At 29.2% G+C, this 17,730-nt stretch overlaps 1 protein-coding gene and 1 long non-coding RNA gene across 12 annotated transcripts in view; one reads left to right on the top strand and one right to left on the bottom strand.

Annotated features, from left to right (window-relative positions):
• Shal (potassium voltage-gated channel protein Shal) overlaps window positions 1-17,730 on the bottom strand; it is a 222,411-nt gene that overhangs the window by 133,068 nt on the left and 71,613 nt on the right. The gene's annotated exons all lie outside the window — the stretch shown is intronic.
• LOC143897226 (uncharacterized) lies at window positions 349-4,822 on the top strand. 3 transcript variants are annotated; one of them, XR_013256883.1, is made up of 7 exons: window positions 349-1,108; window positions 2,072-2,254; window positions 2,547-2,668; window positions 3,124-3,180; window positions 3,260-3,387; window positions 3,490-4,140; window positions 4,219-4,821. It is a non-coding gene; the product is annotated as an uncharacterized LOC143897226 (long non-coding RNA). The 3 variants fall into 3 exon arrangements; XR_013256884.1 differs by having other exon boundaries at window positions 349-2,254; window positions 4,073-4,140; window positions 4,219-4,822; XR_013256882.1 differs by having other exon boundaries at window positions 349-2,254.

Here is a 17,730-nt window from a genome sequence, read left to right as displayed (position 1 = left end):
AAATTTTGGTCCTTTACTGATCATTCTTGACGTCACTAACTGGCGGCATAATGACGTTAAAATGACGGTCTAATGTCACAGACAATTGACGTCATCGCGGATACGTTATTTTGACGTCATTTTCTGACGTCTTATTGACGGCAAAAATAGGTCTATTACGACATACCGGTTTCTAGAAATGTTTGTTATAAAATTAAAATTTTAAAAAATGTCTACTCGATAAACGTTTATAAAAAAATGTTTTTTTTTTATCTAAAAAAAAAAAGCTTTTTTAACTGTTTCGTTACAAGCCACGTGCGTATAGCCGCTCTCAAGGCGGTCCCCCATCCTAGTACAGTACCGCGCCCGAGTCGCTTGACTTCGATGATCCAGTGGACAGTGACGATCTTCTCATCCTGATGCTTTCTTATTAACTGTACTTGTCTATAACAGATACATCTTTAAAGTGTTCATAAATCTTGTAATGATAATCTTCTTGATAGCTATAACACTGCATGAAATAATTATCATAAAACTATAATCACACGCAACTACATCCACTTATACCATAAATTCGCCACTTCAATCATAAAGTTGCGAAACAAACATATTGTAGTTAATTTTGTGGTTTTTATTTTATTATTACTTTATTATACAATATTAAAAAGTAAAAATAGTTATATTACAAAAAAACTTTAATTGGACGACTTTAAGACGTCTTTAAAATGACGTCTTTAGATGGTCTAAAAAATGACGTCTTATAAACGTCCATTATTAGTCGCCGATGTCATAAACCAAAAATGTCATAAACTAAAAATAGACGTTATAATGACGTTATGAAATAACGTCAGTATAATGTCATTTTTAAAGACATAGTCGCTTTTTGGTCATTTGACGTCATTCGTACAAACATGATTAGTATTTGACGTCAAAATGACTTGCGTTTGCTACCTGGGGAGCATACACGGTCTTCGTTTGTTCGTTCTTCAACTATTGCAAACAGCTACATTCTACATTTGCTGGTCGCAAGTCGCAACAGTCTCAGTGCTTGAATGCAGTGGATTGCAGTGGATTGAATGCAGTGGAAAGAAGAAGAACATTGTCGCATTGTTGCGTTTATTAGTAGAAGGTAATTATTATAAGCTCTTTTCATGCTTTAAGGAAGTTGGTTGCGTCCCGTTGCGAGGCAGGCAGCGAGGCAGGGGGAAAGGAAGGTTATTATCCCCAAATACGTTATTATCCACATTGAAATGTGGCAATAATACTTATAATGTGGTCCTGTTTTATTTTTACAATTTCTTGATAACTATAAAGATAAATCATTTCAGTCTTCGAGAAAGTTCTTCCTAAATATGTAAAGAATAATTTGCACCTATTTTCATTAAACTCTTATCATTTTTAATATACTTTTGATAGTTACATTACAGGTTAAGTAACATTTTTGCTGTGTCGCCCGTATATAAGATAGAGACAAGAGTATAACTTCAATAATTAATTTCTCGACAATCATGCAGACAATTGTCTTCAACTTTGACATAGACGACAGATTCTCATAAACAAATATCCTCCATAAATTTAAACTAATTCTTATCAAATTGATTTGAGCAACCACCCTCCTTAAATAAATAAATTGTGATTTATGGGTCGATTTCACCATCTCCGATTAACTGTAACCTTCGATTAAACTCACTCTTCGTATCTTTCTCAGAGGGACAGTTAGAAAGAGCTGAAGAGTGAGTTTAATTGAAGGTTACAGTTAATCGACGTTGGTGAAACTGGCCCTATGTGATAGTTTTTTAAATAATTCAACAATTTCTTCAAAAATTGCAACCGTCATATTTATGAAATAACTTCGAAAAAATCGATGCATTATAGAAAAAATTTTGGTTCTTAAAAATTCTTGAATTAAGTAAACTAGAATTAAAATAATCCTTAATTGAAATAATCCTGTGTGCTAATAATTTCAAAAATTGTCTAATTGGTTACGATTTCTTGAGATTTAGTTTCTTTGAATTAATTTATTTTTTGCTATGCAATACAGGTACTGCGTGGAAAGTAGTGCAAGTAGATTAAAAGCTAATAACAATTACAGGGTGATTAAAAGTTATATAAATAAACAAAATGACAACGCCTAATGATGATAATAATACTGCAGGACCTTCAACGTCTAACATTTCTATTCAAAATATATCTGTCGACACCAGTGATGAAGATAATTTTGTTCGTGACAAATTGAAAGAATGGAATCTTGAAAATTATATTGAAATATTTACCAGTAAGTGTGTGTATATAATTATATTTATATTTAATTAATACGTTATTTATGTTCTTTATTTTGCAAAAATTATTTTTAATTATCTGTTAATTTCTTTCTAGTGAATATTTTTAAATAAATTTTATTAATTTGTTTATAAAATTATTTTATTAATTTTTTTATAAAAATTAATAAAATAGTACTAAATACTAAATACAAAAATTATAAAAATAATATTTTCCTCTGTTTCATCTGTTGCGTACTTTATACATTGTTTTGAATTATACATTAAATTTTATTTATATTTTTATAGGTCATAAAATAAATAAGTCAAATTTTATGCTTATTCCAAATGAAGTAATAAACGAAAAATTAATTCAACCACTGGGGGATTATTATACGTTTATCACGTATAGAGACAAATTAAAACAATCGGTGAGCATCACATTCTAATCATTCCAGAAAAACTAACAAAGCTAATCGTGTTTCTATCTTTTGTAGTGATTACCACAGTAATATTCTAATATTTTTATGTAATGATGATTACTTTAACAAAATAAATTTTAAAAATTTGTACTTTAATATTAAACTTTATAGAAATAAACCAACTTTATTTCATGTAAAATAAACTATAAAAAATACAGCATATATAGTATACCATGAAAAACTGACTTTTTAAATGTTATTTAAATGCATAGAAAAAATTGCTATTTAAATATTTATAAATTCATATAAGAAAAATGATTATCCTTGAATAATTTATGTGGATTAATTAAAAGAAATGAATATTTGAGTTATATATATTGACGTAAATTATACAAATAAACAATTAAATTAATTCTTTATTATTTATCATATTTTTGCATATTTACAATAACATTTTTATTTAGGTGTAAAAAAGAATTAATCCTGAGAGCATCACTGTAGCTCCACTTGAAGATGGAACGGTAACATTTTTACATTTATATTGCACCATTTTATATTATTTTATTATCAATACATTAATTTATATTTTTAATATTACAGAAATTAAAAACGTTATTAAAAAAGTCAAATATAGGCAAATATTTCTTATCAAAAACTCGCCTCTCCAATCAAGATACAGATGATTTAGCAAAATTTATTATCGAGCATCTCCTACAAAAAACTTGCAAGTAAGTACCACACACTTATTTTCATTAATGTTACAAGATATCATTGTCTTCTATAGCATTTAAATTTATTATAGTTTTTTAAAATAATAATTTATATTTTAGGATCTCTAAAAGAACATTTATATTTTGGGCTAATGAGATCGTTCATGTTTGGTATAACGAGTCAGTAGAAAAATGGTATAAACCTTATAAAGATGGCAAATTAGCATCAGGAAAATTATATCATAGATATATAAACATTTCAAAAAAAATCAAAAAGTAGTAACTGAATTTGACAAAGAACAGAAAGAAATAAGTGACAGCGAAATAAATGCAGAACAAGAGCATTACCTCAATGAATTGTCTTGTAAAACTTTGGACGAATTTGATAGAATCAAATTTTTATGGGAAAAAACATTTAAATCTCGTCAAATTACTTGTAGTATTGATAAATACTTTGAAAAATATCCACAATTACGCCCACCACTTGGAGTACAATTAATCGAATTGGATTATAAATTATTAAATTTATCCGAAATAAATATTTTACATGAAAAATGGCCTATACTGCATCCCAAAATACTTAAATTGGCTAAACAACGTAAATGTATAGTGTCACTTTTTGAAAACTTTGAAAACGTACCACCTGAAGTATTAGCTTGGCGAGTTCTTCCATATTTATTTAAACCTGTATTTGTGAAAACAGGTAAAAAAAAGAGTCCATGGAAACCATCATATCATGAACAATCTAACGGATTCATTACTTGGATAAATGTAAGTTAAAAATTTTATATTTATTGAGCTTGCATAATTTTTTGGTTGATTTTCCAATTTTTGATATCTTATCTACAGGTTATCACTAATTTTGAGATGACACTTCAAAAACGTCGGGAATTGATGGAAAAATATAAAATGACTCTTCAACCCTTTATTATTGCCGTAGGACCTTTGGAGAAATTAGAAGTTGTCTACGTTATCATTAATGATGAAAAATATGCATTTCAAGATGTCACACATAGTGTAGATTTCTGTTTTAAGTCGTTCTATGCTCTAAGAGCAGAATATCCTGTATCATGTAAACCAGTCTGGATATATATCCAAACAGAAATCTACGGCTTAAAAGATACAGATACAAACTATCAAAGTGTCCAAAGAGTAAGTGGTGACTTAGCAAATTTATCGACAGAACATGTAAGCGAAACTGAAGATTGATTTATTTTACAAGAAAATTGATTGATATAATAAGATTGATATAATAAGTAATTTTCTTGAAGTAAATCAAGATAATTATTTATTTACTAAAATAAGAAATTCTAAAACTGTTTGTTATTTTTATATTTTATTTTTATTTTATTTTATTTTTATATTATAAAGTAACTTAGTTATTTCTTACATTTTTTACCTAACCTGTGAAATTGATAAAACGCTATTATTTCTCTGATATAAAAAAGTGAAGCATATAGAATTTTTGTTTTCATTTATTTTGACTTTTCTTTATTTTTGTATATTTTTGATTATTAGTTAGTTTTAGTAAATAGTAAGTATATATTTAAAAATAGTAAATTAAAATGGAAGTCCGTTGTACGATATGTTCTAAAATAATGAAAGGTAACTTGATAAAGTATCATATGCAGCATGTGCATAAAGTACCTGTCACTACTTATACTTGTGCTGTAAGTTTATGCAGTCGGACGTTTAATACTATAAATTCTCTTCGAAATCATTTTAGAAATTGTCACAATAAATCTCTCTCTCTCTCTCTTTCTCTCTCTCTCTCTCTCTCTCTCTCTCAGTAGTGGAAGAGAGTAAAAATATAAACTACGATTTTATTCCAATAATTGATCCAATTGATCATACTACATCTGATGAGACTGAACAATTTATGATTGTTGAGAAAAATATTTTACAAAATGAAGAAGAAAATATGAATGTTGAGGAAAATATTTTACAAAATGAAGAAGAAAATATAACTAAAATAAATGAAACATTATTTTTTAAAACTGCTTTAAAAACTGCAATTTCTCTTTATGGAGATGCAAAACTAAGTCGCAATCAGGCTGAGCAGATAATAGCGTTATTTAATGATGTATTAAACAATAATTTTATGAATTCTCTAAAAGAAATAATTATAAAATCTGTTCATAATTCTGCCGTAGACGAAATCCAAGAGCAATTTAATAATCTTCAATCAAGCTTTTTTCAAATAGATACCGAATACAAATGTTTTAAAGAATTACAAAAACGGCATTACCTTATAAACCCAAAAAATTTGATTTTTGGTTACCGAGAAGAATCAAATTCAAATGTTATTAACCACGTAAAATGTAATGGTTCTGTTATTCCAATAGATGTGGTTTTACAAAAATTTTTCGAAATTCCTGATGTGTTTGCCAAAACAATGAAATATATGTCCAATTTAAATTCTGACTCACATAATATTTCAAATATTATACAAACTCAGTTTTGGAAGTCAAAACCGCGGAATTAAATCACATTTTTCTACCTTTATTTTTATATCAAGATGAATTTGAGTGTGGAAATCCGTTAGGTTTACATGCAACTATTATTTATAAGATGTCTGGATTGTATATTTTTTTACCTTGTTTACCTCCGGAATTTAAATCAAAATTAGACAATATATTTCTTTTTCAAATTACGCATTCTAGTGATGTCAATGAATTTACATCGAAAACTGTATACAAAAACGTTATTAAACAGTTAAATAATTTGGCAACAGAAGGAATTAAAATTAACATTAACGGAGAAAATGTCTGCATCTTTTTCAAACTTGCGTTAATAATTGGTGATAATTTGGGACTTAATTCTATGCTTGGTTTTACAAAAAGTTTCAATGCTGATTATTTTTGTAGATTTTGTAAAGTTAAAAAGAAAAATTCAACTATGATGATCAAAGAAGAAATTACGCAACAAAGAAAATTACAATTTGGATATTAAAAAAAATAATTGTCAGCAAACAGGAATAGCAGAAGAATGTATTTGGAATAATGTATCAGATTTTCACGTTACAGAAAATTTTTGTGTGGATATTATGCATGACTTACTCGAAGGTGTTTGTAACTATAACATGGGTTTAATATTACATAAATTAATTGACACAAAAAGTAAATTAGAATCATTTAATTTTAAATTAAAATATTTTAAATACCCCGACGGAGCTAATAAACCTCCACTTATTACTTATTTGCAATTACAGAATAAATATTTAAAAATGTCAGCGGCAGAAATGAAATGTTTTATTTTAAATGCGGGTTTAATTTTTGGAGAACTAATTCCACGAAGAAATAAAATGTGGAAATTGTATTTATTGCTCAGACAAATTGTTTCCATCACTCTGCAATCTTCTGTGTCTTGTAATGATATAGAATTACTTCGTAATCTTATAGAAGAACATCATAGTTTATATATAAAACTTTTTCACGAAACACTAAAACCTAAACATCACAATATGCTTCATTATGCTCGAATAATGGAAATTGTAGGTCCATTAGTTCATATATGGTCAATGCGGTTTAACATCGCCCATTAAAGCAAAGTGCTTCAACATCAAATAATAGAAAAAATTTATCCTATACTATAGCCATGAAACAGCAACTTCATCTGGCAAAATTATTTCTCGACAATAACATTTTCGAATTGTGCATGGCTTATCCGTAAACACAATCTTTCTAAAATAGAACAGATCAACCCCGTACACTATGTCTGTAACACTGTGTCGACCCCGTCTTTACCCGTTAGTAACACTAATTATGAGGTCCACCTCGATCCTCTTTGCTTCCTAAGCACGCCAATTAAATCCTCGTTGAACACTATTAAAGATAAATGGTTTATTAACCTTTCTTCCATTGAAATTCCTGAAGATGTACAATCTTTATTACAGTTGGGTGAGATTTTCTCCCTTCCTATTAATAATATGAAAAATACCATTATTGATTTTATTAAATGCATTGAAGGTAACACTAGAGGTTTACACATTAATCAGATATTGAATATCAGAAACCGTTCCATCCCTGTCATCAACAATCTTCTCTCGTTTTCACATAATAAATCCCCTTCATATCTAAACATTGTAAATTCCTTGAAATCCACCAAAATATTTATAAACAACCATCCTAATATCATTTTCACGAGGGCGGATAAAGGTAACTGTACTGTGGCTTTAGACGTGGACATGTATAGACTTAAAATTACGGAGATGTTACAAGACACAAAGCAGGATATATTTTTCGAATAATTATTTTTTCTATTTACAGTCCAACATACGATTTGGCTTACTTTTTGCATAAGATTATTTCTACAAGTATACCCGTACCCAATAGTCACATAAATAATAGTTTTGAACTTGTCTCTAAACTTAACGGCACACAGATTAATAATAATTACATCTTTATTTCACTTGATGTTATATCATTATTTACCAATATTCCTACAAATTTAGTGTTGGAAAGCATCTCCTGTAGATGGGCATATATCTCTAAGAATTGCAAGATTCCTAAAGCTGAATTTTTGAAAGCCATAGAACTAATTTTAAACTCAACGTTCTTTACCTTCAATAACACTTTTTATAAACAAAAATTTGGCTCGCCCATGGGTTCTCCGTTCTCGCCTATCGCCGCCGACATTGTAATGCAGGACTTGGAAAGCAGGGTGTTGCAATCTCTTACATTTCCATTACCGTTTTACTTTAGATACGTAGATGACATTGTAATGGCTGTACCACCGAATTCTATTGACGCAATTTTACATGCTTTCAATTCATACCACCCTCGTTTACAGTTCACTATTGAAGTAGGGGGCAATAAGATAAATTTTTTAGATGTAACGTTGATTAACAACAATAACTTCCTAGAATTCGATTGGTTTCACAAACCGACATTTTCGGGACGGTATTTGAATTTTATGTCGCAACACCCCGTTTCTCAAAAAAGAGGCACAGTTATTGGCATGGTTGATAAGGCGTTTATACTATCACACCCTAAATATCATCAAAAGAATATTAAACTAATAATTGACATTTTGTTAAATAACGACTATCCGTTAACATTCATATTCAATACCATTAATACGAGAATCAAATCTTTGCTCCAGAAACGTACCAAGAAACAGAACGTACCTCCACCTACGATTAAAGAAGGTCGGGGTAAATAGTTTACTATACCATATGTTCCTAACATATCGGAGAAATTCAAAAGTGTGATAAAGGATTTGAATGTTAACTTGTCTTTCTTTAGTCTTAATAAATTGAAAAGGTTCATTAGAGTTCAGAAGGATATTCTCCCCACCCAATCAAACAAGCATGTTGTATATAAAATTTCCTGTAAAAATTGTGACGCCACATATGTTGGGCAGACTTTGAGACAACTAAAAACGAGAGTTACGGAACATCGTAATCTCATTAATAGAAATACAGCAACTCAATCCGTCATAACTGAGCATAGAATCAATTTTGATCACGATTTTGATTGGGAAAATGTGGAAATCCTTGACAGAGAGAGCTTCTTATCTAAGCGACTAGTTTCTGAAATGCTACATATAAAATTACAAAAGAACAGTTTGAACTCGCAAACCGACACAGAGTTTCTACACCACGCATACGTTTCTATTTTAGACAAATTGTAAAAACATGCCCATAGCTGTCTTTGCCATTCGGTAGAATTAGCGTTTAATATTCTGTATTTAGATATCGATTTTTACCTTTGTTATTTGTCCCTGACCTACACTTTTATTTATGGTACCGACTCTTGACTTGAAACTTCTTGCTGCGTGTTATACGGTTTCATATCGTTTGCTTGCGTCGAGACGACAGGATCTCCGGATCGCTCTTTACATAATTTCTCACCATGCCTTTGTGTGGCACATACTATTGTTTTTTAAATTCTCCAGACTACTTGGTAAGTTTTCTGAACTCGTGAACTTGTCTGGATTTTTGCATTTAATTTATTTTACAGACTTGGCTGTCGTAGTCGTAGGTTTCTGCAAATTTCCAAACAGCAAACTTGCTATGTATAAAGGAGAACGTTTATTCTAATTTGAACTACTGCTGAGGATGACTCGAATTAGAGTCGAAACGTACGGATCGTTTTATTGTGAATAAAATTACTTTGAGACTATTATACGCTTGAAGAACCGCGTGTGACCCTTACAGCCTTTTCCTTATTCTTTTTAATTTCGAGGGTCTTGTCACTACTTTCATACGATTTTAAAACCTTAGTCAGCATAATTAAAAATATATAGTGTTAATATATATATATATAATCTTAAAAAGATATAATTTAATTAAATAAAATTTTGTAGTTTATGGATAAATAAAAATATAGTTTGGATAACAAAGAAACACATTACCTACAGTGCAATAAAAATTTGATTGATATTACTTAAAAAGTATAGTATTTACAACTATGATAGTATAGCTATGACAATAAAAATATATTGTAATTTTTAACATTAAAACATTGCTTCCTTAATACAAGTCTCGTTATACTTGTAACGATGGAAATATAGTTATGAGAAATAAATTTCAACTGTTCGTAATACCTTAACATTATATTTCAAGCAACTAAATATCTTCATAATAATGACTATGAAAATATAGTGTAGGTAATAATGTTATCATAGAACAACAATAACGTTATAAATATAGTTGCATTAATCATATTATTTAATTAGTCTGACAATATTTATGTATTTTAATTTACTATATAGTATTTTGATTTCTATAACCCATAAAAAATAGTTGAGGTGCTATTTGTTCACATTTTTATAGTTGCGGCAATTATTTTTTTTCTGAGTGTACGTTATACTGTGCACAATGGCGATCGTTTATTCTGCCGACATGCTTCACTCGAAAGATCAAAAGAAGGCGCGCGCGGAAAAGAGAGAGCGCCGATGGAGCCGAGGGGATAAAATGAAGTGTAATGGATCGCACTCGACAGCTACAGATCGTTTCTTTTTCCAGCGAATTTCTCGGGCCGCACGCAATTTCGGCTCGTGACGAAGGGAGCAAAAGTAAAAGAAAGTTCTATTCTGCAAACGACGTGGAGTCTGAGGGAAAAGAATGTTTTTTTAGAAATGATCGATTGCTCAATATCCTGCGCGATATATCGCAAAATTTATCATTTATTAAATCTTAAATTATTGAGAAAAACATATGTATGCTTTAAACTTAAAACATACTCTATCTATAATAATAAAAAAATATTTACTAATTCATTTAAAGAATACCTTGTTCCCGGGCTAGACGATTCTAGATGATTAAAATATCTACGTTGAAAAATTTAATAATTTATATTACTCATACGTATTACAATTTATTAAACTTACGTTATGCAAAATATCAAATTATTAAAACCATAAGATTTTATATCACAAAAATAGAGAGAATCACAGAATAAGCTTTATTACAAAAATTAAATTCGATACTTTGTCAAATTTATTGACTAATATTATATATGATTAAACATTTCATAAAGTATTTAGTTAAATATAATTTTACGGAAGCATAAGATTTATTATAAACTCTCTTTATATATAAAAATAAAAATAAATACCTGAACTGTTGGAATTATCATATTTCATCGTGTCCAACGAATATATGAGCTTTGTCCTTCTTTTGCAATTATAAATGTAGATACATAAAAATGTAATATTTACTTATTCATCAAGCATTTATTCGATTTTGCGTATAATATCTAACAATAAAAGCAAGTAAAAGATTCTTCTTTTACAGTATTTTTATTCACTGGACATAACGCAAATTTCTATAAATGTATAGGTACATACGATATTCTCTCTCTAATAAACAAACAATGTTGTCAAACACGAGAAAGCGAGGTAGGGGAAAAGACAACGCGGTACTGTGTTTTGGGACTAGTTTAAAGATATTCGTTATTAGTAACAGATTCGCCGTCGAAGTAATCTTTTCACTTGAAAAGATGGATTTGTCATTTAGAGATGATCGAGTATTCTTATGCAAGACCAGGTATTTAATTATTTCATCATTTTCTTTTTTTAAACTTATATTTAAAAGAAAGTTTTATATTAAATTTTGTACAAAACTTTCAAAATTACTTTCTTATTAGTTGAATATTTATATATTTTTTGTATCTTTCTGATCTTTCAGAAGCTGCACGTGTATTCGATATCAGTTTAGAATTGTGTGTGAATGTGGATTTTAATAATAGAATTCTTGAAGAAAAACCGATTTTGACTATAGAAGCGAAACCTTCATGTGAAGAAGATAGTGAAAATATATTTGTAACAATATAAATTATCTTACCAATAATTTGTCATTTTCGGAGAGATGAACAGTTCTTTAAGTCGTAATTAATATCGCGACTGTATGAATTGCCTGATACTTATGTATATACCTTATACCTTTATTCTCATTAACTTTATTTTTTCTCTTTTTTTTCATGTTTTTTTTCTTTCTTTTTCCTGTTTCTTCCTTTTCTGAGTAAACTAACTGTTTTTATTTAGATTATTTTATAAAGTTTTACTTAAATGTTTTAAATACATATTTCATTTTTTGTATTAAAATGCAAGAGTGTAATTGTATGTCCTCGTATTTCGTATTTTCTCTTTCTTCGCAATGTTCTCACGTGACTACTACTTGCGTACATTATAAATGAGCGCGTAGCACCGTTCTCGTGACGAAACGAGTTAAGGAAGACGACGGCGTTCGCAGTTTGCGCGAACTTTGCTAATTCGCAAAACTTTTGTATTCGGAAGATATACCTGTTGTGACGAAGGTTTTATCTTCGTTCCAAACCAATATAACTCTTGCGAGTTGAGGTTCGTTATAACGTATGATGTGAATTAATTGCAAATTTCTTTCTTTCTTATGGTAATGTTTCAAAATTTGTATAGAAACTTCCTTTGAACTTCTATATAATCAGCTAAAGATTAAAACTAGAATATCGGACGAGGAATTCTACGAGAAAGAGAAAAAGAAAAAAAAGAAAAGAGAGTCCTCGTATATAAAAGTTTTAACGCGCTTATTTAAGTTTGAGTTAACTTCAAAATTTGATTAACCTTTTACGAATGCTGGATATTTCATCCTTTTTCTTTTATTTGCGGATTTTTTGATAAATCTAGATTGGAGTTTCTTCTCTCAGTAATTAATGAGGTTAAAACTCCAGTAGCTTTGAAGCTGGAGATTATTATAAGATTTGTACAAATTAAACTTTAGAGCTATATAAACTGATAACAAAATGCTTTAGATAATTTATGTAATTGCATTAATCTTTATATAATGTTAAATAGATTTTGAGTATAGTATGTTAATTTGAGGCTTAGTTATGAAGATATTTAAAACTAAATAATCATTATAAAAAGATCGATTTTGAATTGTTACAATTAAAATTGGCTAAATTGAACACTCATGATAGATTTATGGAACATACATTGTATACGTATGGATCACATGTACATTGACAATTGCGTTTGTGATTTAAGTGATTTAACTATGGATTCGGCCTGGTCTTTATCTGTATGAAATACCAACTTAGTCCCAGGTAGTTGTTCGGCGACCGCCCAAGGCGCGCTTGCCTAAAAATAGATCACTAAATTCTACGTTTTCGTCGGTTCTAAACTCTCTACCATCGCGTGTCCCGACTACATTGACAAGTAAGAAAAATTAGTCGCTCGACCATCGGCTCAACCTGAGAGCGTTTGCCATGAACTCGTGCGACCTGCAATTTCTAATTCCTAACGCTCGATATTTGTCTATTTTAAGCGTACGATATTATTGTAGAGTGAAATAAGTTAGTAATTGTGCTTTGTAACAAATTTATTTATTTTTAGAATATGTAAATGACTAATTAACTTTTAAATTTTTGTGATTATTTTGGTATTAAATTCTTGAATAATATAGTGCCATAATTTATACAATTAAATAGAGATTTTTACCATTAAATATATAATTTACATTGTATATTAGATATGCAAATATATTATATGTATTAAATGATTGAATTTGATTTTATATTTTGCTTAAAAACAACAGATTTGCATTAAAATTTTGATATATAACCATTTTTTTGTAATAAATAATAGTTGTAATATTTATTCTTTTTTTATGTCATCTTAAAAGTTTTAATCTGACATTTATATTTCGTTAAAAAAATTTTTTTTCTTTTTTTTCTGAACGTGTTCAGAATGTTCTAAAACGTCAAAAAATTGTAATTTTAAAAAATGTCTGTATGTATGTATGTGTGTGTGTGTGTGTGTATGTGCCAAATTTACTGAAATTTCTATAACTCCAGAAGTAATCAACAAAATCTTAACGAATTATATATGAAATAAAGGTAGAAAAAACTGAAGAATATAATAGAATTAATAAAAATTGCTAATAATCAATAATCAAGGGGTTCCTTTTTAAATTTAAATTTTGAAATTTGTTAAAAATGCCCATAGTTGCTCTTCTAACTTCCGCAAATTTGGAGATATCAATCTATTTCTAATTTTATTATATTTTTCAGTCTTTTTTTTTACTCCTATTTCATATATAATTTTTTATGATTTGGTTGATTAGATCCAGCTTTATACGCGATCAAAGGTCCATAATTTTGCTCGCATATAAAGCTAGAGCATATAAAGCTCACATATAAAACTAATCAACCAAATTTTCTTCAGTTTTTTCTACCCCTATTTCATATATAATTCTTTAAGATTTGGTTGATTAGACCCAGCTTTTTAGAAAAATGTCTGGTATTAGCTCTAACTTCCGTAAATTTTAAGATATCGGTCTATTTTTAATTTTATTATTAAATTTTGAGAAAATCTTTCATAAAGCGTTAAAATTAAGTGAAAAGATAAGAATAGAGGGTGATTTCGTAGAAAAAAGAAGACAAGCAAAAAAACAGGATACACATTACAATATAACACCTAAAGAAAATTTTAAAATTAATATTTTTAAGTAACAGACACTTTAATAACTCATTTTCAATGGAGATTTGAAAAACTTAATGATAGTGCTGCAGATTTTAATTTTTTATCTATTTAGAGTTTAAAGAACATTACTATTGAAAATCTAAAAAAACAAGCGGCAGATTTAACATTTAATTACAAACACGACATAAATGGAGCAGAATTTATAAGTGAATTAAACTTTAAAATTTCAAGCGCACACCCTTTTTGCTGACTCTAAATCCACAAGTTTTTTAAACTTGCTTCAGGGACTCCATAAATTTTCATTAGTGGAAACTTGTCCAAATGCCGATATAGCTTTAAGAATATTTTTAACGCTGCCTGTTAGCTTACTGCAGCTTCATGCGAACGGAGTTTTAGTAAATTTCATCAAAACATATTTAAGATCTTCTATGGGGCAGCAAAAACTGACAAATATGGGCATTTTGTCCATAGAAAATTCGGTTGCAAGACAACTTAATTATGAGAATATTATTGATGAGTTTGCATCGCGTAAGGCTCGTAAAATTCCGTTGTAAAAGAATTGATATATTTTAATATTTATTATTTTTTCTTGTTTAATGACTTAATATTTTATTGTTTGTTTTGCACTAAAAATTCTTTATTTAGTTTAAGAATATTTAGTCATGGAACTCATGGATATTGATTATCCATAATATTGCGATGTTTATACATTTTAAAAAATAATTGGCTAATTTATTTGTTTATTCTTGTAAAATTCGTAATTTATTGCATATCCTCGCAAGGTTCGCAATCTACTACCAATACTACCCTTCTCCTCTCACTTTAACCCTTTGGACCAACGGCTTAACGTCTCTTTCCGAAAGACGGAGCCCAGTTTTCTCCGCACAAGAGAATCCTATCTTGCACGGAGGGGCGCAGCTATCGGAAAAACATTCCATGCTTCATGGCTCTAGTGGACTCGAACCTGGTTCCTCAGATTACGAGTCTGGCGCTCTACCACTAGGCCACACTGCCGCCCTAACACACATGATTACTGTATAAATTCTATGGTTATTACACAAATTAATATAAAGTGTGTACATGTATAGTATATAAAAAGTAAAAAACTTTTCCATCAATTATTACCATAACGACGTTCCCTGCTAGGAATCGTGACATAAATAACCCTTATATCTCATTCCCACATGGCTTCAAGTGAGAAATCTCTCGCGCGTGCGGAATCGACCATCCGTCGCACAGATGGCGCGCACGCAATAGGCCACTTTCCACGCATTTTGTAATATAAAATAGGGTTTGTAACACGTGCGGGTTGAGAATTGGACACTCGTGCGGGTCCACTCCGCACTCATGTCCAATTCTCAACTTCCCGTACTTGTTACACAAATAACTATTACTTACTACTATAAGACATAGCTATGTAAAAATAATATTTATATTTAAAAAATCAAAAATAAAATTTTTGGTGATAAATAAAAGATGACTATAATATATTATAAATCATCTATATTGCAAACTATTATACATATATAAAATACTAAACAGAATAAAGGTACATAATAATTAAAATTAATTTATTTGAATAACTCCAGAATAAAAATTATTAGTTAACAATTTAAATATTACAAATAAAGGGAATTTAAATTTATTTGCATTTATAACAATTTTTCTAATTAATAATTAAAAACTATTTAACACTAAATTGCATAAATAAACAACAGCATAAATTAAGAGTTTCTAAGGGGGCTTCTTTCTAACTTTCTCAGTTAGAAAGAAATGACGAGTGAGGTTAACCGAAGGATAGTTATCCAATGGTGAAGAAATTGGCCCTTAGTTTAAAAAGAAAGACCTTTAATCAGTGCGTACTACCAGTCCTTACGTATAAAGCAGAAACGTTAACCCTAACCAAAGCATCTGTAAAGAAACTGCAAACAACACAACGCAAAATGGAAAGAAGCATGATTGGTTTAACTCTAAAAGACAGAGTCAGAAACGAGTAAGTACGCAGAAGAACGGGCGTTCAGGACATTATAGAGCGCATTACAAGGCTGAAGTGGAACTGGGCGGGTCATATAGCGAGATTAATGGACGGTAGATGGAAGAAGATCATTAAATGGAGACCAAAAGGCGATAAGCGAAATCGAGAAAGATCACCATCTCGATGGACAGATGATCTTAAAAGAATTTCGACAAACTGGATTGAAACTGCTCAGAATAGACAAAAATGGAAACACCTTGAGAAGGCCTGTGTTCAACAGCGGTCGAGAATGACAAGCTGATGATGATGCTGATGATGATGATAAGTATATAAATCAAAAGAAAAGAGAGAGAAAGAGGAAGAGAAAGAATATAGATGAGAATACAGAAATAGTTGAAGTAATCATATCTGGGATAAGTTAGAGAAGGTACAAGAGAAACATGTATAATGGACAATATAAGTACTAATGTTTTTACATGTTTACTAATTAGAAACTATTATTAATTTAGATGTCAGACCAGAAAACATAACTAATAATAATATTGATACATTCAACAGTAAAAACTTATTATTATTAATATCCTGTGACGGATTAACCATTTTATTCTGCAGTTTAATTGTATACTACAGGTAAATTAATATTTTTGTCATATTTTATATATGTTTGCACAAAGGTATGTTCCGGAACTGTTTACGTTTTCTGAAATGTACAGTCCTGGAATAATATAACCATATGTATGGTTATATTCCCTTATAGAAATTTAATACTGTGCGTGATTATTTGGCTAGTAATTAATTACTTATTTTGAGTATTAAAATCATTAAAAACAATACTTTTAATACTCGAAATAAGTATAATAATTAATCACTAGCCAAATAATCACTTACAGTATTAAATTTATGTAAGGAAATAATGACAAGGAAGTTGAAAGAGAAGAAAAAGATAAAAAGAGAAAAGATAATGAATGAAAAAGTAATAAAACAATTGAGGAAATTAAAAGAAAAAAAAGAATTAAGAAAAAAATAGAAAATAAGATGTGCAAATAGGAAAAATATTTCTGAAGTTACTAAAGAAGATGTTGACACAATAAAGAATACCGAAAAAAAAGGAATACAAAAGCAATAAATTTTAAAAAAGACAAGTAAAGCAGTGTTAAAAAGTATAGAAGAGTAACACTGAAGGATACACCTTACAAAATATATGCGAGCAATTCAAATAAAAAATTAAAAAAGAAAATAAATGGGAAGTTGCAGGAAAGATATTTTAAGTTCAGAACAGAAAGGGATACTATAAGGAAGCGATATATGTGCTAAACTATATTGTAAAATTTGTGAATAAAAAAATTAATAAGAGAAAAAATATCTTTGTATTTTTGTCAAATCGTATGTGAATTTTTTAAAATAACATGAACGGAAAATATATCTGTCGGATATCTTGATGCTGGAGATTGTGGGCATATATTTTGTTATAATTGTGCTTT

The sequence above is a fragment of the Temnothorax americanus genome, unplaced genomic scaffold, assembly GCF_048541705.1.
Source record: "Temnothorax americanus isolate GAGA-0224 unplaced genomic scaffold, ASM4854170v1 Scaffold2, whole genome shotgun sequence".
Taxonomy (NCBI): Eukaryota; Metazoa; Arthropoda; class Insecta; order Hymenoptera; family Formicidae; genus Temnothorax; species Temnothorax americanus.
This window is presented reverse-complemented; position numbering and strand designations above follow the sequence as displayed.